General features: G+C 42.5%; 1 long non-coding RNA gene and 2 pseudogenes across 1 annotated transcript; 1 reads left to right on the top strand and 2 right to left on the bottom strand.

Annotated features, from left to right (window-relative positions):
* The first annotated feature begins 472 nt into the window (after window positions 1-472).
* LOC144332949 (uncharacterized) lies at window positions 473-21,582 on the top strand. Its single transcript, XR_013401222.1, has 4 exons — window positions 473-613; window positions 20,373-20,515; window positions 20,949-21,062; window positions 21,449-21,582. It is a non-coding gene; the product is annotated as an uncharacterized LOC144332949 (long non-coding RNA).
* Window positions 10,485-11,213, bottom strand: LOC114677389 (small ribosomal subunit protein eS24 pseudogene; annotated as a pseudogene).
* A 4,524-nt stretch (window positions 21,583-26,106) lies between the features above and the next one.
* On the bottom strand, window positions 26,107-26,574 carry LOC702531 (small ribosomal subunit protein bS21m pseudogene; annotated as a pseudogene).
* Between the last annotated feature and the right edge of the window lie 413 nt (window positions 26,575-26,987).

The following is a 26,987-nucleotide window of genomic DNA, read 5'->3' as shown; positions in this document are numbered from 1 at the left end:
CTCTGGCTGTGGCGGTCGCCTGTCCCGGCCCCGCACGCGCCGCAGAAGCTGGGGGAGCTGTCAGTCTGCTCCCCTCCTCTGGCTGCCTTCATTCGCCCATCCGCTCCAGAAGAGCTCGCTCTCCCTCTCGGGCGGCTGTACCGTTGTGGGCTACGTTCAGAGAAGTCTCACAATTGCCATGAGCAGGGACATAATAGAGTTTAAAGGCCGCCGTATTTCCTAAGTTTTAAAACAGTTTGCTTCGACGCTGTTGTTTATGACAACCGCATGGCAACACCAGGCACAATCTAATGTAGGTTCCAATTCTTCCCCTCTTTCTCTACCCCCGTTTTCCCCGTTTTCCCAGTGTGGGACACACCCAGGTGTGGTCTTCAATGGGGACTGGTTTTATGGGGATGGACCATTCAGTACGGATTGATTTATTTAAGAACCGCTTATTTAAATAAGTGGTTGTTCAGAGTCAGAGAGGAATGTTTCAGAAGACAGTTGCATACAGCAAGGTGGATTCGTGTTACACTGATCTTATTCACATTCAGAGGGCGTGATACACATTTCATTCTTTTCGAAGTTCACGGTTGCTGAAAAAAATTTGGGAACTCTGCCACGTTTTCCGGTGAGATATAGAATTTTGTACTCGTGTTTACTACTGGGTTCCCTTCTGTGACTTTCACTTTTGTTTCTCGTGAATTTCCTTTCTGGTTTTGGGTTTTTTGTTTTTTGTTTTTGTTGTGTGTGTGTGTGTGTGTGGTTTTTTTTTTTTTTTTTTTTGCCTCGATTTCATAATTCGGAGCAGAAATGGACTTTATAGTTGAGCAGGGTTCCTGGCTTTTACAGACAGAGAAACAGAGGCTCTGAGTAGTGCTAGGAGTTGCTCTAGGGCACACATTTAATTAGAGCCCAGCCTGGATTGTGCCTTGCTCACCTGTCGTTTCTCTTAGGGGTTGGCAATAGAGGATAGGGTGGGGATGGAACTCACAGAACATCGCTATGTGATTGTTGTGAATTATTTTTATTAGACTCACAGAGTTGACCACTCCCCCCTTTGTGCACCCACTGTGTGGTTTTTACATTTATTTCCTGGTGCCTTTCACAGATCAGCGTACAGCACAGTTGCTATGTCTCCCTCTGAGGCTAAGCTCCAGAGGGCCATGCCATATTCATTTTATATCTCCCATATTTAGCACCATGACTAGCAATGAATGAACAAATGAAGGCCTGAAGAGGATCTTTTCCATAATTCCATCCTAGGAAATTCCTTGCATGTTTCTGGTGAAGGTAGAACACTGGAGATATTTTTTGATTCTTATACCTTTACAGACCATTTTTGGCAGGCTTCTTTAGTTACAAAGCCAGGCAAAACATGTTTTGCTTTTCTCAATTTTTAAAATCAACTGCTTCCCCCGCCCCCCGCCCCTCGTTTTACCATATTTGGTTCCTCTTCTTTAAATTATTTCTAATTCATATGAATAAATTAGTTATGCCAACCCTTGCACTTTGTGAGTTGCTTTTGCTTTTAGACTCCAAAAGTTTGGTAAAGTTTAAGCTGTGATTTAACCGTGCAGACTGGAGGCAAATCATCATGAGCAGACAAGACTCTGATTCTTCCTGGTATCAGTGAACTGGGAGGTTGGCAGTTGAGCAGGCAAAAGAGGGCTGTTGAAAAGATGTTAGCATCAGGCAAAAAGTACACATTTACCAAACAACAAAACGAAACACAGAATAACTGCCATATACAATTACATTTACAGCTCAGAGGAGGATCTAGATTGTCACAGATAAATGATGATACATCTAGACTGTTAAGGTTGCATTGCATATCTGAACATGATCTGCATGTATTCCTCTGGATGGGGTAAATGAAGTTGGTATGAATGATTGTAACATGTACAACCCATATGTTCCTGATAACAACAATGTGATAATAATTTAAGTGTATCATCAGTTTGCAGTCAAGATGGAGATGAAGTCTAATTATATACGTAAAGTCATTTGTTCTTTTAAATACAAAACTGAACAGAAAAAAAGAACATGGCTCAAAATATAGTTTTAAGAAATACCTCCATACCTCTTGTCTTACACACATGTGCACTCACACATTTTTAAAATATCAAACTTTAGTCTTCTGAGGTACCATGTAGTGACTGATTAAAGAAAGTTCTTATAAACACCTCACCAATCTTCCTGTCTCCAATATATATTTGAAAATGACAATTCCTGGAGTCATGTTGAGAGCATAGACTTCGGAGTCTGGTATTAATCTCAGCTCTGCCAATTTGTTAACTGTGTCAGTCTGGGCAAGTTACTTATCAGTTGCGATTCTTAGTTTCTTTACCCATAACATGAGCATTATAATAGCTAGCTCAGAGAAGAGTTTTTAGAATTGAGGTATAATTAGAATGTATTAAGACATATGTAAAGCACCTAGCATGATACTTGGAACATAATCTTCAATAAAGGGTCATTATAATAATTTTTAAATTGCATTTTATTTACCCCATGCACTTCCCAGAATTATTATTTCCCTTTTGGCTGCCTGACCTTGGAATTCAATAAACCTACTATTAATGAAAGTTCTGTGACTGTGAAGATAAATCAGAATAGTTCCTGCCCTCAAAAAATTCACACATCAGCTTTGAAAGAGACACAGATACAAGAAACTAGACTGATAATGGTAACTGAAGGAGAAGACCACTTTGTACCAGTTTATGATGATCTACTTGGTATGTGTTTAATTAAGATTGGGTTTTTTTTTTAAGATTTACTAATATCTACACAATGATAAAGCTTATGGAAGCAGGAACATTCAAGAAAAAAACTCACATTTTCACATAAATGAAGAATATTATCTTTAAAACTCCATCTAGTCAGTATAATTCCTCAGCTTTAAAAAACAATTTTCTGGTCCATTATAAGAAGTAGGCTTCTTTTGCATTCATGTGAAAAATATGCCAAGTTGTACCTTTGAAGTAATGTTGGAGAAATGTAGTTAATAGGAAGCACTTCTGGTTGTTAATTACTTAGACCACTTTAATCAAGAACTATTTTCTGAGAAACTTATTCCCAGCCCTGGGTCAGGTGCTAAAGAAACAAAGATGATGAAGTTACAGACTTTGCCCTTATGGAACTCATAATCTAAGAATCAAATGTTTATTGATAACCTACAGGGGATGCAATATGGAAAGAGATATTGAGCTTAGTCTATTGAGAGATTGATATATACACATATCTTTCTAGCTTCCTCAAGAAGTATGTGATTGACACTGGATTTGGGCAAGACACTATATTATATGTATAAAAATATATTCTATGCTCCACCAGAGCTTTTTGTTGTTGTTGTTCCTTAAAACAAAGAGTAGGCTGGGTGTGGTGGCTCACGCCTATAATCCCAGCACTTTGGGAGGCTGAGACAGGTGGATCACAAGGTCAGGAGATCGAGACCATCCTGGCCAACATGGTGAAACCCCATCTCTACTAAAAAAAAAAAAAAAAATTAGCTGGGCATGGTGGCATGCACCTGTAGTTTCAGCTACTCGGGAGGCTGAGGCAGGAGAGGCAGGAGAATCACTTGAACCCGGAGGGTGGAGATTGCAGTGAGCTGAGATCACGCCACTGCAGTCTAGCCTGGTGACAGAGCAAGACTCTGTCTCAAACAAAACAAAAACAAAAATGAAGAGTAGCTCTTGAAAGAATAGTTCGGTCTCCAGAGCCCAAGTGAACCTGGGAGCCTTGCTAGCTTTAGGCAGAACTGTGAAGTAGGTTAAGTTATTTTCAATTTCCCTCAAATCTGAACTATTGAAATCGCTTTCTGGTCTCTCAGTTCCTGTCCTTCTGAACTCTGTTTTGTTTCCCACAGGCTATTACAATGATTCTAAAACGCAAACCCTGTAATACTGTTCCCCTGCTTATAAAAACTTTCCTGGCTCCCCATTATCTGCCAAGCATGGCACACAAGACCCTTTGTGATCTTGCTCTGCCAAGCCTTCCAGCCTCATCCTCCATCACACCCACAGGAAGAGTTGCCAGATTTAGTAAATAAAAATGTGAGATCCATAGTTAAATATAAATTTCAGATAAACAATAAATTTTTGGCGTAAACATGTCCCAAATATTGCATGACACATACTTATACTAAAACATTTCCATTGTTTATCTGAAATCCAAATTTCAGTAGGCATCCTATATTTTATCTGGCAACGCTACTCATGCCAGGCTGAGTGATTAACTTTCCAATTCCTACTAGTCTCTTCTTGCCTTTGCAGGTGCCTGATAACCTCTACACCATGTCCCTTATCCACATGATATTCTTTGCTACTTCTTCAAAGCCAGGCATGGAGTTCTGGAACTCTGCGGGTGTGAGCTTGGAATCCAATGTGCCTGAGGACGGGCCTCGCCACCTGTGTGCTTTGTTTACTATCTGGGCTTCTGCCCCAGTTCCTGTTCACCCTTTCCATTCTCCCTCCTGGAACTGGAGTTCTGCCCTGAACCCCAGTTTACTTGGCTGGAGTCCACATATAGTTTTTCACCCTTGCCAGCTCTCTCTCTGGGACTGTGGGTAAGAGCCTTTCTCCCAGCTGCTGGGTGGGCTTCTGATCTAAACAGGATGGATCATTGAAACCTGCCACAGATGCTGCTACTTTTTTGTCTTGCTTGCTACAAAGGATGGACAAGAAACTCAAATGAAATCAAGTTTGTGAAGTAGTTTGTAAAGTGTAACATGTCCATTATGGTGGTTTAACTTACAGAGAAAGTTCGAGCCCTTACTGGTATTGCACATGAAAGCCCCACTGTAAAGTGCCCCAGATTCCTCGTTTCTGCTCATGCCTAGTGATATATGATGCTGAAAATGATGTGGAAAATGTCCAAATGTTCTTGAATTTTGATTAGTACATTCTGCCGCACTGGTTATTGCATTATGGATGGAGACGGGAGAATTGCTTGAACCCGGGAGACAGTGGTTGCAGTGAGCCGACATCACACCACTGCACTTCAGCCTGGGTGGCTGAGCGAGACTCTGTCTCAAAAAAAAAAAAATTGTAATTTTATGAACCAGGACATACCTTTTCACAACTGAAACCAAAGTCTCACAAACTGTCTTATCCTAAGTATGTGTAATGCACTCTATTTTCTATTTTATTTCATTTTTTAAAAAATTGGTCAACCCATCAGATTAATTTTGTAACTCACTAATGGATTGTTACCTGCATTTTCCCAGACACTGATATGCACTATCTAATGAGATTCCCTATATTAACCAACTGATTGGGACAATTGTTAAATGTTTACCTCATTTGGTGCTAGGGCCATAGGAATCACCCTGCCCACTAAAGGAGTGAGGCTACCTCACTGAGGTAAGTCACAGTTGTTCCCACTGCTAAGATCAGAAAGTGCAGTACTGCAGCCAGACTTTCAAAGCTACCTGAGATTAATATATATAATTCCTGGCTGGGCCATTTTTAAAAAGGGATAGCTGTAAAATTACCACAACTACATTTATCTTAGAGGGATATTGTTTGGAGGCAACTCTTTCTTAGACTGTTTAAATCATTCCTGGTTAGGTTAAAGAGACTTTTAGGTTTCTGAGGTTTCATGTCAATTTCAGAGATAAGAAAATATAAAATAAAAGCTCACTCACTGCTATGATTTTGTTTTACTCTCCGTTCCCTAAATGGTGAGCCGATTAGTCTAATATTCAGATTTCACTCTAATTGGCTGCTTTGAGAGTCTGGGAAACACTAGGTTCCAAAGAAAATAAGGAAATGTATATACATATATGTATATATAAGTATGGTCCAAATGGAATGGAAAGACTACACAACATGTAAGGAATTCTTCTTTTGATACAGGTACTCAATCCAGTCCTCTTCTGCCCATCTCCTTCTCCTAACATGTCTTCCCTAACTTACAGCTGCCTCATTCCTTTTTTTCCTTCTGATAGAGTTTTGTTGGTTTTGTTGATCTTGGAAAGATCAGTTTCAGCTCAGTGGTGCACAAAAGCTGGATTGGAGGGAATTTAAGAGAGAATAATAGGAGAAGAGGAATTAGAAACAGCTAGTATAGACAACTGGCTACAAGGGTTACAGATAAATAAGATGGTAACCAATAAGGGAAGTGCAGTCAAGAGATTTTTGTTTTTGAAATGGTTGACACAACAGCATGGTTGTATACTGATCCAGTAGAGGAAAAAATTGATGGTAGGGTAGACAGGGAGGATTTGCTGGTCTAGTGTTCTTGATTCTGCGAGAGGGGTGAGATCTGATGCACAAGTGGAGGCTTTTGCATGGCTGCACCAAGAATGCTTCCTTATTGACAGGGAGAAAGGCAGGGCCTAAAGCCTTACCCCTGCATCGATAAGTGGGCATGGTAAGAGTGAATGGAAGTTCTCTTCTGATTCTTCAGTTTTGTCAGTGAGGAAAGAAGCACAGTTCGCAGCTGAGAGTGAGAATGGGGGAGAAGAGAAGAACAGAGATGAAAATGTCCATGAATAGAGTAGGAGAGTGAAAGGACCAGGGAAATACAGGACATTCGCTGGGAAATAGCAAGAGCCTACTTAAGTTCCTAGTGACACGTTTAAAGTAAGACCAGGCCGGGCTCAGTGGCTCACGCCTGTAATCCCAGCACTTTGGGAGGCCGAGGCGGGCGGATCACGAGGTCAGGAGATCGAGACCATCCTGGCTAACACGGTGAAACCGTGTCTCTACTAAAAATACAAAAAATTAGCCGGGCGTGGTGGCGGGCGCCTGTAGTCCCAGCTACTAGGAGGCTGAGGCAGGAGAATGGCGTGAACCCGGGAGGCGGAGCTTGCAATGAGCCGAGATCGCGCCACCGCACTCGTCTGGGCGACAAAGCAAGACTCCATCTCAAAATAAATAAATAAATAAATAAAGACCAAACAGCATGGTGTGTGGGTGGGTGGGTGTGTTTGTCTATCTGTCTGTCTGTTTTCCATCTATGACCAGCTCATGGGTACAGAAACAGTACAGGTGGAAAGTTGGATTTAACTGGAGTTGCAATTTTGCCCACCAGCATGACAGAATTAAGGTGGTCAGGGAGTTCAGGGAGTGGTTATACAGATCAACTGTGACATTTAAGCTGGTTAAAGATGGAACAGAGGGCTTCATATGGCTATGGCTATGGCAGTTAAGACAGAAATGGTGCCTCAGATGTGCCTCCCTCTGGTCTTTGCATGACTGGCTCCCTCTTGTGGTTCAGTCATTCTGTGATCTCACCCTTTTAACTGCAGAGGACTTAAGTTGTTTTCTTATTACTTTCTTTTATTTATCCACCCAGCATATCTGTGCTATGCTTTATATTATTAGAATATAAGCTCCATAAGAGCAAGCGCCTTGTCAGTAATGTTCATTGTTTTATAGCCACAGCACTTATTTGACTTATTTGGCAGAGTGAAGACAACAAGTATTTAACGGAAGAATGAGGAATGATTAGAACATGATTATAAGGCCTTTGCCATCCTGCGCATGGTCTTCTACATGTGCTCCTGTTCGTCAGTTTTCTCTTTCTAACCTCCACCAAGAGAAAGAAGATGCTCCCCCAGGGTTAGGGCTACTTGCTAATCAATCCACTCCAGGTCTCCCACAAGGCCTTCCAAGGCTCTGGGGAGGCCAGAGCTCAAGGAGAAATTTACCCCAGAGTTACTGAGGCACCAGATGTTTCAGAGGCCAGCCAAAGAGGAAGGAGGTGCCATAAAGACATAATTGCTTTCCGTTTTGTTTTGAATTTGTTTTTTTCTTTTAAGACAGGGTCTCACTTTGTCTCCCAGGCTGGAGTGCAGTGGTACAATCTCTGCTCACTTCAACCTCCACCTCCTGGGCTCAGGTGATCCTCTTGCCTTAGCCTCCCAAGTAGCTGGCACTACAGGTATGCACTACCACGCCTGGCTAATTTTTTAATTTTTTTGTAGTAATGGGGTTTTGTCATGTTGACCAAGCTAGTCTTTTTTTTTTTTTTTTTTTTGAGACGGAGTCTTGCTCTGTCGCCCAAGCTGGAGTGCAGTGGCGCGATCCTGGCTCACTGCAAGCTCCGCCTCCCGGGTTCACGCCATTCTCCTGCCCCAGCCTCCCGAGTAGCTGGGACTACAGGCGCCCGCCACTGCGCCCAGCTCATTTTTTGTATTTTTAGTAGAGACGGGGTTTCACCGTGGTCTCGATCTCCTGACCTTGTGATCCGCCCGCCTCGGCCTCCCAAAGTGCTGGGATTACAGGCGTGAGCCACCGCGCCCGGCCGACCAAGCTAGTCTTGAACTCATGGGCTCAAGCGATCCACCTGCCTCTGCCTCCTAAAGTGCTGGGATTACAGGACTGAGCCACCGCATCCAGCGTAAAATACTTTCATCACCACAAAAAGTTCTCACCTGCCTGTTTGCAATCCGTCTCTGCTCCCACCCGCAGCCCTAGGAAACCACTGATCTTTCTGTCTCTACAGTTTTGCCTTTTCTAAAATTTTCATATAAACAGATTCACACAATATATAGTCCTTTGTGTCTGAGTCCTTCAATTTCTTATCATGTTTTTATTGTGAATAATATTTTACACTATAGATATACAACATTTCGTTTATTGAGTCACCAGTTGATGGACATTGTTTCCAGGTTGAGGGCTAATTATGAATATACTGCCATGAATATTTGTATACACATCTTTCTGTGGACATAGACTTTTTATTTCTGCTGGGTAGATACTTCAGAGTTGAATTGCTAAGTTAAATAAGTTTAAGTGGCCGCACCATTTTACATTCCCACCAGCAATATATGAGTTTCTCCATATCCTGGCCAACACTTAGTCAATCTTTTTGTTTTAGCCATTCTAGTAGATGTGTAGTGGTATCTCACTTTGGTTTTAATTTGCATTTTTCTGATAACTTACGATGTTCAGCATCTTTTCATGTGCTTATTTACTATTTATATATCTTCTTTGGAGAGAAGATATGTAATATTTAAGTAATCATTTTCTTAAATATTTTGTGCATTTTCTTTTTTTTTCTTTTCTTTTTTTTTTTTTTTGAGACAGGATCTCACTTTGTCACCCAGGCTGGAGTGCTGTGGCACAATCACGGCTCAATGCAGCCTCAACCTCCTGGGCACAAGTGATCCTCCCGCCTCATTCCCCCAAGTAGCTGGGACTACAGGCCCATGGCACCCTACTCAACTAATTTTTGTATTTGTTTGTATTATTTTGTTCCACCATGTCACCCAGGCTGGTCTTGAATTCCTGGGCTCAAGCAGTCCTCTAGCCTTGGTCTCCCAAAGTGCTGGAATTACAGGCATCAGCAACTGTGCATGGTCTATTTTGCTAATTTCTTACTGGGTTGTTTATTTTCTTATTGCCGAATTTTAGACGTTTTTAATATATTATGAATGCAAGGCCTTCATCAGATGTATGTTTTGCAAATATTTTCATTTCTCAGTAGTGTCTTTTGAAGAGCAGAAGTTTTAATTTTTATAAAGTTTTAACTATATAAAAATTTTTTGGCCGGGCGCGGTGGCTCAAGCCTGTAATCCCAGCACTTTGGGAGGCCGAGACGGGCGGATCACGAGGTCAGGAGATCGAGACCATCCTGGCTAACACGGTGAAACCCCGTCTCTACTAAAAAATACAAAAAACTAGCCGGGCGTGGTGGCAGCGCCTGTAGTCCCAGCTACTCGGGAGGCTGAGGCAGGAGAATGGCGGGAACCCGGGAGGCGGAGCTTGCAGTGAGCTGAGATCCGGCCACCGCACTCCAGCCTGGGCGGCAGAGCAAGACTCCGTCTCAAAAAAAAAAAAAAAAAAATGTTTTCTGTCATGTGCAAGAGATCTGCCTAATGGAAGGTTGCAAAGATTTTGCTCTGTTTTATTCAAGTTGTTGTATATAATGTGAAGTTAAGGTCAAATTTCATCTTTTTGCATGTGGTTATTCAGCCGTTCCAGCACCTTCTGTTGAAAAAACTATTCTTTCCCCACTGAATTACTTGGCACGTTTCTTGAAAATCAATTGAATCAAAGTGTGGGCCGCACAGTGGCTCAGGCCTGTAATCCCAGCACTTTGGGAGGGCAAGGAGGGCAGATCACCAGAGGTCCAGAGTTCAAGACCAGCGTGGCCAACAGGGCAAAGCCCCATCTCTACTTAAAAAAATACGAAAATTAGCCAGGTGTGGTGGCACGCATCTGCAATCCCAGCTACTCAGGAGGCTGAGGCAGGAATATTGCTTGAACCCAGGAGGCAGAGGTTGCAGTGAGCCGAGATTGTGCCATTGCACTCCAGCCTGGGTGAGAGTGAGACTGTCTGAAAAACAACAACAACAACAACAACAACAAAAAAGTGTGAAGGTCTGCTACTGGACCTTCTATTCTTCCATTTATCTAAATATCTATTGTTCTGTCTTTATAATGCTTTCTTGATTATGCTAGCATTGTAGTAAGATTTAGAATCAGGTAAATCCTTCAGCTTTTTCTTTATCAAAATTGTTTCACTATTCTGGATTCTTTGCACTTTCATATACTTTTTTGCCACATGAAAGTTATTAGCTTATTAATCTTCTTATGAAAAGTCCACACAGTAGCTGCAGATAATGTCATTGAAGCATCTTTATTCCTTTGGCTTTTGCCAACACCACCATTGGCCTTTGCAATGGTGAGGTTCTTTGTTCTGTTCTTGTGTTCTTTTTGAGGTCTTTTCTTCTCATCCAAGCCATGTCTTGCAAGTCTATGTTTGGCTTCATTTTTCTTTGCATAACCCAAGGAATCATAAATCATGTCAAAGCCAGTTGTCTTGCCACCACCAAAATGAGTTCTGAATCCAAATACATTCCCACCAGCAATATATGAGTTTCTCCATATGCTGGTCAACACTTGTTCACTTTTAGCCATTCTAGTAAGTGTGTAGTGGTATCTCATTTTGGTTTTAATTTGCATTTTTCTGATGACTTATGATGTTCAGCGTCTTTTTTATTTTGAGACAGAGTCTCACTCTGTTGCCCAGGCTGGAGTGCGGTGGTGTGATCTTGGCTCACTGCAACCTCCACCTCCCAGGTTCAAGCAATTTCCATGCCTCAGCCAAGTAACTGACCAGTGTGGTCTTGTACATTTTGGATAGTTTTTCCCAAATTTCTGTGTTGGGTACTGATAACTTTCCAGGGTGAAGGACATCAGTGACCATTTGTTCATCTCAAGGAGTTGACTGGTCATAAAGTTCCTGGTTCAGTTAGTTACTGTGTCATTCATGATGGCGATCAATCCTCAGGTAGCCACTTCCATATAAATTTTAGGAATAACTTGTCAATTTAAAGAAAAAAAGGCTGGACATGGTGGCTCATGCCTGTAATCTTAGCTCTTTGAGAGGCCAAGGCAGGAGGACTGCTTGAGCCCAGTAGTTCAAGACCAGTCTGGGCAATATAGTGAGACGCCTTCTCTAAAAATATTTTTTTTTTTGTAATTAGCCAGGCATGGTGGTACACACCTGTAGTCTCAGCTACTTGGGTGCGCTGAAGTGGGAGGATTGCTTGAGCCTGGTAGTTTGAGACTAGCCTGGGCAATATAGTGAGACCCCTTCTCAAAAAAAAAATTTTTTTTTTTAATTAGCCAGTCATAGTGGTGCACACCTGTAGTCTCGGGTAGTTGAGGGGCTGAGGTGGGAGGACTGCTTGAGCCCAGGAGTTTGAGACCAGCCTGGACAATATAGTGAGACCCCTTATGTTAAAAAAATGTTTTTTAATTAGCCAGTCATGGTGGTGCACAACTGTAGTCTCAGGTAGTTGAGGGGCTGAGGCGGGAGGATTGTTTGAGTCCAGGAAGTTGAGGCTGCAGTGAGCCATGATTGCACAACTGCATAGAGCAAGACTCTGTCTCAACAACAACAAAAATAGCCTATTAGGATTTTGACAGATATTACATTGAATTTATTTTATTTATTTATATATATATATTTTTGAGAGAGAGAGTCTTGCTCTGTCACCCAGGCTGAAGTGCAGTGGCATGATCATCTAATATCTCACTGCTACCTCAAACTCCTGGGCTCATGGGATCCTCCCACCTCAGCCTCTGCAGTAGCTAGAACTACAGGCACATGCCACTATACCCAGCTAATTTTTTTTTTTTTTTTTTTGGTTGAGACAGATCTCGCTAGGCTGGCCTCAAGCAACCTCCAGCCTTGGCCTCCCAAAGTGTTGGGATTACAGGCTTGAGCCACCACATTCAGCCTACACTGAATTTACACATCAATATTGGGAAATTGTCATCTTAACAATATTGAATCTTCCAACTCATGGATATCATATCTCTCCCATTTTATGTAAGTCCTTTTAAATTTATCTTAGCAGTGTTTTGTACAAGTTTGCCTTTCTTTTGTCTAATTTATTCCTAAGTATCTTATTCTTTTGATGCTCATTAAACAGACTTACTAGTTTTGATACATTTTTGTAGATTCTTTGCAATTTCTTACATACAAGATAATGTTGCTTGAGAATCACAATAGCTTTTAAACTCTTTGCTCACTGCCTCTCAGTTAACCCTCTCACTCCATCTAGCACCCAAGACCATAGCCCAAAAATATCCGAATGCTTCTCTTCTAAGGATAGAGCTGTGTGTCCTTAAATTTCTCCTAAAGATTGGAATGTTCCACCAACAGTAGTGTTGATCTTCTACTATGGAAGTGTGCTACGTCCATCTCTAGTACAAAGATAAACATGTCACAAGAACCATGCATTCATGCACTTAGGATTATTTTCCCCTTTGCCCCTGTGACTTGTGTGTATCTTTGCTTCAGTCATTGACCAACCATCCTACAGATGGCTATACTCTTTTAGATAAGTTTTAGGTAAGTTTCTGTCTGTAGTAATTTTGTCTTTGCTCAAATCTCAGACAGTTCTCTCATAGTTACATCTTGACCACTGGGATATTTTTGGATCCTGATTCTGCCATTCAACATATTAGTTATTGCAACAAAATGCATGCTTTCTCATATTTGGGCAGTAAATCATAGTCTTTAGCCAAGTAAATTTTGAACAAAAATCTTATAGCAGACAGACCACTGTGGCATGGCATTGGAGACTTTCTCTCTGGTTGCCTTTGATCAGCAATTAGTACTCTTTAGGAATGATTGCTCTGCTAATTACACATGAACTTACCTATGCTTCCTTTCTTCAACTGTAAAATGAGGATAATAATAGTACTCTCCTCACAAGACTGTTGTAAGGATTAGATGACTAAACATATGTAATGAAGTCACAGTAGTAACTACCACAGAGAAGTGCGCAAGAAAGTGAGTCATGTTGGGCATTGTGGCTCATGGCTGTAATCTCAGCACTTTGGGAGGTCGAGGTGGGAGGATCACTTGAGCTCAGGAGTTCAAGACCAGCCTGGGCAACATAGGGAGACTTCATCTCTAAAAAAAAAAAGAAGGAAAATGAGTCATTATTATTTGGGGAAGAAAGAAAAGACTCTACAGTCAATAGCGTGGCCTTTATCCTTGCCTTTTCATTTCCTACCTGTGTGCATCCTTAGACAAGTTATTTAACTCTTAGCAGTTTCTTCATCTTAAAATAATTGTAAAAACAATGCCTTATTCATAAGGTTTTTGTGAGAATTAAATGAAATAATGCAGATAGAGTAACACCATGCATGACACTCAATCAGTATTTGTTGCAATGACAATTACTGACATTCAACTTGTACACATTTTTATCTCCCCTCCACTGCAATCCTCCTGTCAAATTATTTCCAAAAGCTTGAGGATATTTGGACACATTACATTTATACCACTTCACTGATCAACCTACTTGATAACTTAGTAGCCAGTTTAGAGCATTATGGTTAATTTAAGTCATCTTTTATTTATTTATTTTTATTTGTTTTTTTTTTTTGAGACAAGAGTCTTGCTCTATCACCCAGGCTGGAATGCAATGGCGCAATCTTGGCTCGCTGCAACCTCCGCCTCCCGGGCTCAAACGATTCTCCTGCGTCAGCCTCCTGAGCAGCTGGGATTACAGGCACTCACCACCATGCCCAGCTAATTTTTGTATTTTTAGTAAAGATGGGGTTTCACTATGTTGGCCAGGCTGGTCTCAAACTCCTGACCTCGTGATCTACCCACAGATCATGGCCTCCCAAAGTGCTGGGACTACAGGCGTGAGCCACCGCACCCAGCTAAGTCATCTTTTAAAATTCTTCTAAACTTCTAAAATGCCAGCAAAATTCTTATTTAAATGTTTAATTTATATATATACACATATATGTATACAAATATATAATGGCTAGAATGTTAATTTTGGGTTCATTTTATGAGACTCTAGACTCGTATGTTGTATATGCTATATGTAGTGTTTATAAGAGTACTCGGGGGATCAGTCCTTGAAAAATTGTGTTCATTTTATAGGCTATGAGGCACAGTTTGATTATTCAAAGTTATTATAAAGGTATATGTTTGTTTTTATCACTGCTTCTTCCTTTGATTTATTTGGTGCTGAGAATGTAGCTCAGGAATGCAACCACCAATGACAGAGCTGTTTCTATGAGAAAATAGTCTGCCCCTCAGTGATCAATTGTGATATGGAAGCTAGGACTCACTGTGGTGGAAGCAGTTGCTGCTTGCCAAATCACAACACTCACTGTGTGTTAGGAAAAGACATCCCAAATCTGAAAGGTAGGATTTCCACAAAACAAATAATTCAGAAGTTAATGCCTCATAGCAACTAAAAAGTAAGACTTGACTTTTTGGTGTAGTTTTTTCAAAGTATTACATGTCAAATTTTCTAAAAGTATCTGTGTGTGTGGGTAATACAAAATGTTGCAAGTCAGAACCACTTGGATTTTATTTTCTATCCTGTGCACTGTTAAAAAGAATTGGGGCACATTACCTATCAATTTTATTTCTTTTTTTCCCCAAAATGCAGATAATAATTACAAAAGATTAAATGATAAATATAAAGTACAGAACATAGTACCTGGCACATGGTAGGTGCTCAATAAATGTTTCCTTCCTTTTTCATTGTCATTGATGGTCCATTACAAAATATATATTAAAAGAAAAGATGCTGAAAGCCTGGTAGATTTGGGTACTTCTATGTCAAAGATACCATTCATGGCCTTTTATAAGTGATTCAAAAAATTAACATGTGCCTCAACTTCTACCTTGCTGTGAGCTCTCGAAAGGTGGCAACAAATCCTTTTAGAGTTTCTTACAACAGAGAAAGTCCAACTGTGATGCTACAGAATATTGGCTCCTCTGTTGTGTTCTTGGATTTTCTCTCAATAGTTGCTTGCTGTGGTTTCTTAGGTTACAGGTACAATTAGTGAACTAAGGATTTAAGGTATGAGGCTTATTATTATTATTGGCTTTAATGTAACTATGGCTTATGCCTTATTATTTCTGGACTTCAGTCATCACTGTCATTATCAGACCTGCTGATCATCAGTCATTTCAGGGCCAAAAATAACAAAAGCACCAGAAACTGAAATACTGAGGACAATATAATCAACTCTGTTATTCAGGGACTTATTATTTCAAATCTCCGATTTAGAATTTGTTAGAATTTCCCAACTGGATGTGCATTTGAGTGTAACTTTGTTATGTGAGTAGCAAAATACTTTGCAAAGCAAAATAATAAACAAGATTTCAGGAGGAATGTTCAACCCGCTAAAGAAAACAGTAGGATGAGAACATTGAGAACCCATAGAGGTTTCCATTTACTTAAAGAATTAGAAGCATGCATGTATACACTAAGATACCACAATATATTTGGCTGATCTATTTTCTTCTCTGTCTCCCTCATTAGACTTGGCTTTTTTGAGAATAGGAACAAAGTTCCTGTAAGAGTAGGTTTTTGTACATGTTAGCTAAATTAGTAGGTCCTTCAGTGCTGCGTGGAAGGCTTAGGTGTTAATCATATTCATGAATCTCTTACCAAACACACACACACACACACACACACACAGACACACAGGTGCAAAATTCTGTCAGTAGGATTCACTGAGCTGGAGTTAGGATTGCAAGAGGTTTGTTGGGGATAATTATGCCTATAAAAGATAAGAGTGGGGAAGAAGCAGGATTGTGTAGGAAAAGCCTCAGACCATGATGTGGATCTGGGAATGTCTTGGTTGACCCTCTGGAAAGTTCTGGAACAAAGATAACTCATTAGAAAAGCCCCACATTAGGCAAAAACAGCCAGGCCCTAGTATCCCTACCATGCTTAGTTATTGGCTGGGGGATGGCCAAGAAGAGCATGACCTCAGCTCAATAGCTGAGACAGATCCTGCAGATGCTAACAAATGGAGGCTATTGGCTAACTGCACTGCTTGCAGCTGAGCAGCAACTTCTTTCTTAAAGGAAGATCTGAGTGATGCACCTTTGTGGTTACCACAAGCCCTGAGATAATGAACCTCCCTCATAACACAAATTCAGATATGAGGTGATTGACTCTGATTGCCACTTCCAAAAATGTCTGCCCACCTCTTCTCTGAGGAAGCATGAACAGAAAGTCTTGGGTGGACAAAGACAGAGAGCTGTATTTCACTGAGTCCCCAGGGTCTGGAAACTTGGTTGACAATAAGAGAATCAGCCAACTGGAAGATACGGTGAATTGCCACTGTTGAAACCCAGCCAGGGCCAGATGTGGTGGCTGATGCCTGTAATCCCAGCACTTTGGGAGGCCGAGGTAGAGGGATTGCTTGAGCCCAGGAGTTCAAGACCAGTCTGTGTAACACAGCAAGACCTCTAAAGACAATTTTTAAAATTAGCCAGACGTGGTAATACACACCTGTGGCCCAGCTACTTGGGAAGCTGAGGTGGGTGGATTGTTTTAACCTGGGTGGTCAAGGCTGCGGTGAGCCATGATTGCACCACTGCACTCCAGCCTGGGTCACAGAATGAGACCTCATCTAAAAGGAAGGATGGAAGGAAGGGAGGGAGGGAGGGAGGGAGGGAGGGGCGTGCTGGCTCACACCTGTAATCCCAGCACTTTGGGAGGCCCAGGCAGGCAGATCACGAGGTCAGGAGATCGAGACCATCCTGGCTAACATGGTGAAACCCCGTCTCTACTAAAAATACCAAAAAATTAGCCATGTGTGGTGGTGGGTGCCTGTAGTCCCAGCTACTTGGGAGGCTGAGGCTGGAGAATGGCATGAACCCGGGAGGCAGAGCTTGCCTTGAGCCGAGATCGTGTCACTGCACTCCAGCCTGAGCAACAGAGCAAGACAAGAAAGAGAAAGAAAGAAAGAAAGAAAGAAAGAAAGAAAGAAAGAAAGAAAGAAAGAAAGAAAGAGAGAGAGAAAGAAGAGAAGGAAAAAGAGAGAAAGGAAGAGTGGAGAGAGAGGAAGAAAAGAAAAAGAAAGAAAAAGAAAGAAGAAAGAAAAAAGAAAGAAAGAAAGAAAGAAAGAAAGAAAGAAAGAAAGAAAGAAAGAGAGAAAGAAAGAAAGAAAATCCAGCCAGCCACAGTTCCCAGAATCATTTTCATGAATATTTAAAGTAAAGAGGACAGTCACTAATAGGAAGTGCTAAACCACAGCCAGGGGATGGATGGCACCAACTGACTCCCCTTCCGAGTCTTCCCCAGCCAGCTGCTCAGGTTTTTCCTGGTTGTTTCAGTAATCTCATAGTATCAAGGCCCCACATTTCTTTTCTTTCTTTCTTTTTTTTCTGTGAGACAGGGTCTCTGTCACCCAGACTGGAGTGCAGTGGGGCAATTATGGCTCCCTGGGTGATCCTCACACCTCAGCCTCCCAAGTAGCTAGGACTACAGGCACACACCATTGCACCCAGCTAATGTTTGTGTATTTTGTAGAGATAGGATGTTGCCATGTTACACAGGCTGGTCTTGAATTCCTGCGCTCAGGTGATCTACCTGCCTCAACCTCCCAAAATGCTGAGATTACAGGCATGATCCACCATGCCTGGCTTTCTTTTCTTTTTTCTTTTCTTTTTTTTTTTTTTTTGGGCGGGGGGACAGCATCTCACTCTGTTGCCCAGGCTGGAGTGCAGTGGTGCAAACTTGGCTCACTGCAATCTCTGCCTCCAGTATTCAAGCACTTCTTGCGCCTCAGCCCCACAAGTAGCTGGGACTACAGGTGCACACCAGCACGCCCAGGTAATGTTTGCATTTTTTGGTAGAGACAGGGTTTCAACATGTTGATCAGGCTGACCTTGAACCTGACCTCAAGTGATCCGCCCGCCTCAGCCTCCCAAAGTGCTGGGATTACAGGCGTGAGTCCCCATGCCCTGGCCTTTATTTTCAATCATACAAGTCAAACATTCTCTTCACAGAAAATTTAGACAGTACAACTTATTCTGCAGAATAAAATAAGTCACTCGTAATATCACATCCCAGAAACAATTATTCTCAATTTTGTTTTCCAGTCACATTCATAACAAAATATACCCCTTCCTCCCTCCAGTGATCTAATGTCATATACATTTTCCAAAGACAGGCCATTCTTGCAGCCTGCCTGGACTGAGAAGCTGGCAGTGCTAGGGTCAGATGGCAAAGTGCTGAGAGGAAGAAGAGTGGATGGGGGATACAGAGTAATCACCTTCCAGAGTTCTTTTTTGATTGGGTACTCTTTGAGGGTAGATCTGAGCATCCTGGGGCCTCATGTTGAAATGACCTCTGTCCTCTTTTTGGCCTGGAGTCAGGCAGAGCAAGTAGATGTTCTTGGGTGTGGGAAAACATGGGGCTAAGGCAAATCCATTCCCTGTACCCATCCGTGTGTATGACCACCACCCAAGCCACCATGCAGAATTGCAGACAGACTCCTTTAGTTAATACTAAGTCCTTATTGTGTAATAGAATATTTTTTCTTGCCCTCAAGAAGTTTAAAGTCTAGTGAGAGAGACAGGAAAACTGACCTTTAAAATACATCATGCTGTGGCCAGGTGTGGTGGTGCATGCCTGTAATCCTAGCACTTTAGGAGGCCAAGACGGGTCGATCACTCGAGTTCAGGAGTCCGAGACCAGTCTGGGCAACATGGTGAAACCCTGTCTCTATTTTAAAAATTAATTTAAAAAGATTAAAATATATCATGCTTTGGATGTGGTGGCTCCCATCTGTAATCCCAGTACTTCGGGAGGCAAAGGCGAGAGGATCATTTGATTACAGGAGTTCAAGACCAGCCTGGGCAACATAGTAAGACCCCATCTCTACAAAAAAGTTTTAAAAATTAGCCAGATGTGGTGACCCATAACTATGGTCCCAGGTACTTGCGAGGACAAGTTGGGAGGATGGCTTGAGCCCAGGAGGTCAAGGCTGTAGTGGCCTGTGATTGTGCCACTGCACTCCAGCCTGGGTGACAGAGTGAGACCCTGTCTCAAAAATTTTCTAAAAATTAAAAAATAAAATACATCATGCTATTTGCTAAATAGCAAGATGTGTATGATACTGTGAGAGACGAGGGAGTAAACACTGTAACATATAAGTCAGAACATGATGACTAAGTTGGCATTCAAGGGAAAAGGGCATTCAAGGATGACAGGAAGCTAAGACACAAGACAATGAGAGATAGGCGGCTTGGGGATGAGAATTAGGCTCAGTGAAACCAAAAAACAGGTATGGAAGGGGCAGGGTTTTGGGGTGATGGATTTCACTATATCAGGTGAATGCCTTTCAGGTATTAGGCTACGGGTATTTTGTTGTTGTTGTTGTTGGTTTTGTTTGTTTGTTTTTGAGATGGAGTCTCGCTCTGTCATTGAGACTGGAGTGCAGTGGTGCGATCTTGGCTCACTGTAACCTCTACCTCCCAGGTTCAAGTGATTCTCCTACCTCAGCCTCCTGAGTAGCTGGGATTATAGTGCATGGCAATTAATTTTTGTATTTTTAGTAGAGATGGAGTTTCACTATGTTAGCCGGGCTGGTCTCTAACTCCTGACCTCAAGTGATCCGCCCACCTTAGCCTCCCAACGTGCTGGGATTACAGACATGAGCCACCATGCCTGGCCGTAACATTTAATGAGATGGAATCTCTGCTTCCAGTCAGGCCACAGTCTGGTTGAGAAGGCCCCTGAAGTGATGTTTGAGACCCAGCAGCATCATTAATTCTGAGAGTTCCACTAGAGCAGTTCTCAGTGTCCACCTCAAGCCAGTTAAGCATTTAGTAACACCAAATTATTAGACTTTCCTTCTAAGAGAATTTACATCTGACATACAACAATTAACCAACTAATTTAATTTTTAATAACTCTTTGATAAACTCTAGGCTCATAGTTTTAAAATGTATTTAATGCACACATATTGCATTCCCCCCCCCAAATTCATATGTTGAAGCCCTAATCCCTGGTACTGCAGAATGTGACTGTATTTGGAGATAGGGTCTTTAAAAAGGTAATTAAGTTAAATGAGGGCATTAGGGTCAGCTCTAATCCAAACTGACTTTATAAAAGGAAATTTGTACACACACAGAGACACCAGTGGAGTGTGTGCACAGAGCAAGGACCATGTGAGGACACAGGGAGAAGACGGCCATCTGTAAGCCAAGATGAAATCTCTTCAAAAGAAACCAATCCTGCTGACACTTTGATGTTGGACTTCTAGCCTCCAGAACTGTGAGAATATAAATTTAGTTTAAGCCAACTAGTTGGTGGTACTTTGTTATGGCAGCCCTTGCAAACTAATAGATATATGATCCTGCCAGTAAAATGCATATGTACATGCATTTTTAAATGTACTCATGGTTTCCCTGTGTTAAAAAGTCTACCTCATCTTATAGAAATCAGGAACCATTGAGATAGTTTTTGAGCAAAGGAGTGACAGGACCAGATCTGTGTTCTAGAAAGAGAATTCTGATGTCAACTAGGAGAATGAGTTGGAAAGGTGGTGATACGGTTTAGCTGTGTCCCCACCCAAATCTCATCTTGAATTTCCATGTGTTGTGGGAGGGATCTGGTGGGAGGTAATTGAATCATGAGGGCAAGTCTTTCCTGTGTTGTTCTTGTGATAAAGAATAAGTCTCATGAGATCTGGTGGTTTTAAAAATAGGAGTTCCCCTGCACAAGCTCTTACCCTCTTTGCCTGCTGCCATCCATGTAAGACGTGAGTTGCTCCTCCTTGCCTTCCACTATGATTGTGAGGCTTCTCCAGCCACATGGAACTGTAAGTCCAATTAAACGTCTTTCTTTCATAAATTTCCCAGTCTCGGGTATGTCTTTATCAGCAGCGTGAAAACAAACTGATACTGAGACTGAGGGTAGGAAATCTGACAAGGAGGCTGCTGCCATCAGTAGAGTCACCAATCCCTTGACGAAAGGCCCTGAAACATTTAGAGGGTATGCTGAGGGCAGGGGTGCAAAGGGGGGTTTACCCTGGGGAAAGAAAGGCATTTTGCACAATATTACCCATTGACCTGAATTTAAACTTTCATCATGGTGTAGGCTAGCCTTGGTGACAAAGCATTTGAGGGAAGCTGACTTTGCTTGTGCAGGAGATCCCTAAGTGTTGGACACCAGTCTCTTACAGAGAGCTGTGTGTTTCTTTTTCAGATACTTGCTGTTCTTGGCCAGGCCTGGTGGCTCATGCCTGTAACCTCAGTACTGTGGGAGGCCAAAGCAGGAGAATTGCTTGAAGCCAGGAGTTGGAGGCTGCAGTGAGCTAAGAAGCTGCTGCTGCACTCCAGCCTGAATAGCAGAGCAAGGCTCTGTCCAAAAAATAAAAATAAAAATAAAAAGTTTTAAAAAATTAATTTGCTGTTCTTTACTTGGCCTGCCAACTGAGATATCTACTTGTAGCCTAGGAAAAATTACTTCTTAGGTAGATAGTTAAGAGATTTTATAAATTTACCACATGGGAAAAAGAAATAGTTTGGGACTTGACATTAAGATACCAGGTTCAAACTCTGGGTGTTTTCCAGACTAGCAATTTGATATTGTTTAGATCTTTTTACTTCTCTGGGCCTTAAGCTGCTGATTGGTAAAATGAAGAGAGGAAGAAAAACAATTCTTCAGTTTTCTTATATCCAAGGCACTGTATACTGAAGATGTTCCTAATTAGAGGGTGTTTATGCTATTTAATACTCAGAAAAACTGTGAAATATTACTATCCTCATTTGACAGATGAAAAAACTAAGGTTTGTCCGAGAAGCCAGCATTCAAACTCATGTGTCAAGCTCTAAACCCACAATTTCTAAGGCTCCTTCTCATTCCAAAATGCTGTAATTCATGTGCAGTACCTGGAACATTTTAGGCTGAATAAACGCTAATGTCTAATCAAGCCACAATAGTAAAAACAATAGGTTTTCCAGTGATTACTAAGTGGCTGCGAAAGAAGCACTCATCCAGCAGGGAAATATAGTTTCTCACTGGCAGAGAATGTAACAGGCAAAGGGAGGCCAACAATAAGTCAGCAAATTTTCAGGAGCAAATGACATTTTCTCAAGTTGAAATTGTAGAACTCTGTAGTCTGGAATTTGACTCAAACTCTGGGACAAGTGCTGGAGGAATGGTGAAAATAAATGCCCTAAATCATGTTAGACCCAGTTAATCTTCTGATGCTGCTGCTAAAAGGCTCTCCTCCAATACTAACATGAAGCAGAGAAGAATAATCCAGGTCCCCTAATTTCAAGTCTCGTGTCCTTTCATTGTCCTCAAGTAGCTTCTACCTGGGTTGAGGAAACATACAACTCTTATCTGTTCTTTATTCATTCATCCACTCAACAAGCACTTATCAAGCACTGTCTATATGTTAACACAGAGTTGCCGGGCGCGGTGGCTCAAGCCTGTAATCCCAGCACTTTGGGAGGCCGAGACGGGCGGATCACGAGGTCGGGAGATCGAGACCATCCTGGCTAACATGGTGAAACCCCGTCTCTACTAAAAAATACAAAAAACTAGCCGGGCGAGGTGGCGGCGCCTGTAGTCCCAGCTACTCGGGAGGCTGAGGCAGGAGAATGGCGTAAACCCGGGAGGCGGAGCTTGCAGTGAGCTGAGATCCGGCCACTGCACTCCAGCCTGGGCGGCAGAGCGAGACTCCGTCTCAAAAAAACAAACAAACAAACAAACAAAAAAAAAAACACAGAGTTGTGTATGGGGACGTAAAAGCAAGATCCCACTGGGCACAGTGGCTCATGCCTGTAATCCCAGCACTTTGGGAGGCCGAGGTGAGTGGATTCCCTGAGGTCAAGAGTTTGAGACAAGCCTGGCCAACATGGTGAAACCCCATCTCTACTAAAAATACAAAAAATTAGCTAGGCATGGTGGCAGGTGCCTGTAATCCCAGCTACTCGGGAGGCTGAGGCAGGTGAATTGTTTGAACCCAGGAGGCAGAGGTTGCAGTGAGCCAAGATCGTACCACTACACTCCAGCCTGGGCAACAAGAGCAAAACTCCGTCTCAAAAAAAAAAAGCAAGGCCCCTGTCTCATGTGTCCGTGTGAAGAGACCACCAAACAGGCTTTGTGTGAGCAACATGGCTGTTTATTTCACCTGGGTGCAGGCAGGCTGAGTCTGAAAGGATTATCGTTAGTTCTTACAGGTTTGGGGATAAGCAGTGGAGTTAGGAGCAATGTTTTGTGGGCAGGGGGTGGATCTCACAAAGTACATTCTCAAGGGTGGGGAGAATTACAAAGAATCTTCTTAAGGGTGCGGGAGATTACAAAGTACATCAGTTAGAGTGGGGCAGAAACAAATCACAATTGTGGAATGTCATCAGTTAAGGCTATTTTCACTTCTTTTGTGGATGTTCAGTTGCTTCAGGCTATCTGGATGTATACGTGCAGGTCACAGGGAATATGATGGTTTAGCTTGGGCTCAGAGGCCTAACAGTCCCCTTGCTGCTGGGCGCAGTGGCTTATGCCTGTAATCTCAGCCCTGTGGGAGGCTAAGGCAGGAGGATCACTTGAGCCCAGGAGTTCAAGACCAACCTGGGCAACAGGATGAAAACCCATCTCTACCAAAAATACAAAAATTAGGTGGGTATGGTGGTGAGTGCCTGTAATCCCAGCTATTCCGGAGACTGAGGCAGGAGACTTGCTTGAACCCGGGAGGCAGAGGTTGTGGTGAGTAGAGATTCCGCCACTGCACTCCAGGCTGGGCAACAAAGGGAGACCCTATCTCAAAAATAAATAAATAAACAAATAAATAAATAAATAATAAGAAAGAAAGAAAATAAATAAATAAATAAAAGCAAAGCAGGGTCCCCTGCTTAGCAGGGGTTTATGGTTTTGATGGGGGAAGCAAGGAAAGCAACAAGAACAGAGGGGAGCCCAGGAAATCATGGGTACACAGAGGTGGGACATTCTGCTTAGACTGCAGAGGGAGGTAACCAGGAAAGAATTCCAGGAAGTGTCACTCGAGTAGAGTCCTGAAAGATGAGCTTGGAGAAAACCCAAGCAGAGACGGAGAGAAAAGCTCCTGCCTAGACATGGAGACAAGAAAAAACACGGCACCTGCAGGAAGGGCAAGTCATTTGAAATACAGTGGTGGGAGGAAATGTTATTGCTATTGTGTGGTTTCTACACAAGTACATTAGGAGTTCAGAGAAAGGAGACATTTTTAACCCCAGTAATGATAATATCTTACATTTTTTATAGCACTTTACAGTCTGACAAGAGTCTCTACCTTATCTTATGGGTTTGACCATTTCATAGATAAGGCAAATGAGGGTCAGGAGGTCAAATGCCTTGGGCATAGCCTTACAGGAAGTGAGTGGCAAGGCTGAATCAAAAGCTCAGGGATTTTCCTTCCCAATTCAGAATGGGATGGAGTGTCAGAGGACTCTTGGCGAGATCAGCTGTGTTTTGTCCTAACTCTGTGCTCACAGAACCACACAAGGGGCCGCCTAAGGACGGGAGCGTCTCAGTTTAGGGGGTTCTACCAGACAGGAAGGAGCTAAAGATTAGAGACCCATGACAAGACCACAACATCTATCCAGGACATAACACCTCCTGGAGCCGTGAAAAGAGTTCTGGCCTCTGTGGAAGCGCTTATCTTCTAATTCATTCTGTTTCTATGTATTTATTTTATTTTTAGAGACAGGGTTTCGCTCTGTCATCCAGGCTGGAGTACAGTGGCATGATCCTAGCTCTCTCTAGCCTTGAACTCCTGGGCTCAAGAGATCCTCCCACCTCAGCCTCCCGAGCAGCTGGGACTACAGGTATGCACCAGTACCTCTGGCTAAGGTTTTTAAATTTTTTGTAAAGACAGGGTCTCGCTATGTTGCCAAGGCTGGTCTTGAACTCCTGGCCTCAAGTGATCCTCCCACCTCAGCTTCTCAAACTGTTGAGATTACAGGCATGATCCACTATGCCCGGCCCTATTCTGTTTCTAATAAAAGGGCATTACTTGTCTCTGTACCCCATTTTCTTCATTTGCAAAATAGACACAATAGCAAGACCATTTCTGCCCTCCCTGTCTCTCAGGAAGGACATTTCATAACTCTGGGGAGCCCTGAACATTCAGGGATGGCCACTGGTGCTCTTTGCAGGGGTATCACGTCAGGGTTATAAAGGTGAGAGAAAGGTTTTTAAAGTGCAGGTGTTTCACAAATGCAAGACAATACTTTTATCTGTTTGGAATGGGCTGTACTTAGGAGCTGGGGAAGAGGAAAAGGGAACAGTTTCAAGCAGTTCTATTAGGTTGGTGCAAAAGTAATTGCAGTTTTGGCAATTACTTTAATGGCAAAAACTGAAATTACGTTTACACCAATACTTCACTCCTCACCTTTATCCCTGTAGCAGGGGCTGCAGGTGGGCCCCCCATATTCCTTGACCTTAACTGCTTCCATGGTTGCCAGCCTGAATACTAATTGCCAGCACCTGTGTCTCTTTGCCTAGGGGTGTTCTCTGGATGCCAGTGATCACTATGCCTTCGCCTGCTGCAGGCTGGAAGCACCATGGGGCTAGCTCTCCCTGACAGTGGATCTCAATCATTGCCAAATGGGATTTGGTAGATAAGTACCCCGGCTCCTTCCTTTTTGTTTGTTTAGACTTTCGAACAATTTTTTGTAGTAAAATGTAAAATCTACCATCTTAACCATTTAAATGTACAGTTCAGTGGCATTAAGTACATTCACCTTTTTGTGTAACCACCACCACCAACCATCATCCATCTCCTGAACGTTTTCATCTTCCCAAACTGAAACTCTGTACTGTGAAACAATAACTCCTCATTGCCTCCTTCTCAGCCCCTGGCAAACACCATTCTACTCCTAGACTACTTTCAGACTCCGTTTCTTCTTCCATTTAATAAAAGAGAGTCCACTGCTGACCAATGGGATTGTTTCTATATGTGGAGGCCTTCTCGCAAACATATGATTGAGTTTTTTGTGGAGAACGGTAATAGGAAATGCGATTGTAAAAAGAAGAGAGAGACAAAACTGGATGAGAGTTTCATACTGGGTGTTGCGTCCACAGGTCTCAGCAACCCTGCACGGGTCTGCCCAATTCTTGCGCATCAAAAGTTGATCTTGCGAGCCATTTCCATGCGTAGATCCACCAGCACCTTTCGTAGCTTTCCCCTGTCGCCGGCAGCATGGCTTCTCATAGTACTGCCGAGGCTTAGTGCCCTCAATCAGCCTATCCATAGTGAGGATTCTGCTTAGGGTCCTGTATGCACCTTCCATGTTCCTTTCCCGTACCATCACAGTCCTGGCAATGAACTTCAGATGTTTTGCCATGACCTTGGATTTAACTCTCCGCTCTGCAGGACCTGGTGTGTTCAGTACCTAGCTGACCCGAAGGCTTCTCCTCTTTCCTCTTTTGTGGGGGTAACTACACGGGTTCCTGGAGTTCTCCAGCAGAATTAAGCTCTGGTTGCCTCTAGTGATGACTTGCTTGGTAACACAATTTTTACTGGTATCTGTTCCTTCCCTACCTTACTTCTCCACTGTTCTACCAGCATTTCCTGGGGTCACTTCCCAAATAAACAACTTGCACTCCGTTGCTTGTCTCATGGTTTGCTTCTGGGGAAACCCAAACCAGGATGACCCCTCCCTGAGTTGTATGCTGCTTTCAACATTGTGGAAGGGGTTGGAGAGGAAAACTGGGGGGAGACTCAGAAAAATAATGTATTTATTCATTCATACTTTCT

This window comes from Macaca mulatta, chromosome 1 (assembly GCF_049350105.2).
Source record: "Macaca mulatta isolate MMU2019108-1 chromosome 1, T2T-MMU8v2.0, whole genome shotgun sequence".
Lineage (NCBI taxonomy): Eukaryota > Metazoa > Chordata > Mammalia > Primates > Cercopithecidae > Macaca > Macaca mulatta.
Note: the sequence above shows the minus strand (reverse complement) of the source record. Positions and strands in the feature narration are given on the sequence as shown.